This window comes from Phaethon lepturus, unplaced genomic scaffold, assembly GCF_000687285.1.
Source record: "Phaethon lepturus isolate BGI_N335 unplaced genomic scaffold, ASM68728v1 scaffold51791, whole genome shotgun sequence".
Classification (NCBI taxonomy): Eukaryota; Metazoa; Chordata; class Aves; order Phaethontiformes; family Phaethontidae; genus Phaethon; species Phaethon lepturus.
The window spans coordinates 1-336 of record NW_010520853.1 but is presented as its reverse complement, the minus strand read 5'-3'; positions in this window follow the sequence as shown (position 1 = coordinate 336).

Below are 336 nucleotides of genomic sequence, written 5' to 3'. Positions count from 1 at the left end.
ACCAAACCTGCCACTAATGTTAACTAGAAAAGCCAACAGATTTGGGACAACTTTGAGAACATTAAAAAATAGCCCACAGAACTTTTTTTGTTTTTTTTAATCACATGCAATCTTATTTCCATTGATGATAAGTTATTTTCTATCAGTATCTAAACAGACATTCCTAGTTTCAAATGACCCACGAAAGAAAACTGCAAGGAAGAAGAGACGTGGTGTGTTTGAGCAACGCGCTATGGAAAGTCCCTTTTTCCCTTCCTGGGGTCACCTGCTCCCTTACAGACAGACAGACGGACAGCGCGCACTCTCGCATGGCAGCAGGGGCCCTGCTGACCCCTC